This window comes from Ovis aries, chromosome 6 (genome assembly GCF_016772045.2).
Source record: "Ovis aries strain OAR_USU_Benz2616 breed Rambouillet chromosome 6, ARS-UI_Ramb_v3.0, whole genome shotgun sequence".
Classification (NCBI taxonomy): Eukaryota; Metazoa; Chordata; class Mammalia; order Artiodactyla; family Bovidae; genus Ovis; species Ovis aries.
Window position 1 is genome coordinate 26,693,955 of NC_056059.1, and position 718 is coordinate 26,694,672.

Consider the following 718-nt stretch of genomic DNA (forward strand, 5'->3'; position numbering starts at 1 on the left):
GGGGGACCAGGGTTTGATCCCTGGATTGGGAAGATCCCCTGGAGGATGGCATGACAACTCACTCCAGTATTCTTGCCTGGAGAATCCCATGGACAGAGGAGCCTGGCGGGCTACAGTCCATGGGTTGCAAAGAATAGGACACGATGGAGTGAGTAACTCTGAGTCCTAATAGCGTGGAATGACTAGATCAAAGGATTTAAAAGCATCTCATTTGTGGCACCAAATGAATACTTTACCATAGACATTTAAATTTTATTTTTTTTTAAGCGAAAATTGTTTCAGTCAAGATTTGTACCCAAGTAGAAAGAGGAAAAATTAATGTCTTCTGCTCCAGATTATGGAGAAGGCGATGGCAGCGCACTCCACTGTTCTTGCCCGGAGAATCCCAGGGACGGGGGGGGGGGGGGGGGGGGGCCTGGTGGGCTGCAGTCCATGGGGTCGCACAGAGTCAGACACGACTGATGCGACTTAGCAGCAGCAGCAGCTCCAGATTAACATTTTTGTTCACCTTGTGAATTAGAACGCCAGTTACACCACAGCCCAGACCTGTCACGATGGAGACGCTTGACTCCACAAGGTGTCTCTAGTGCGGAGCTGCATGCCCTCCTCCGTCACATGCCTGGAGTGTGAAAGCTTGAATGACCGAACGACTCTCGAGGGTCTGTCGGGCCATTTTAGGAAAGAGCACTCAGGACTCCAGCTTCACATTCTAATTTAT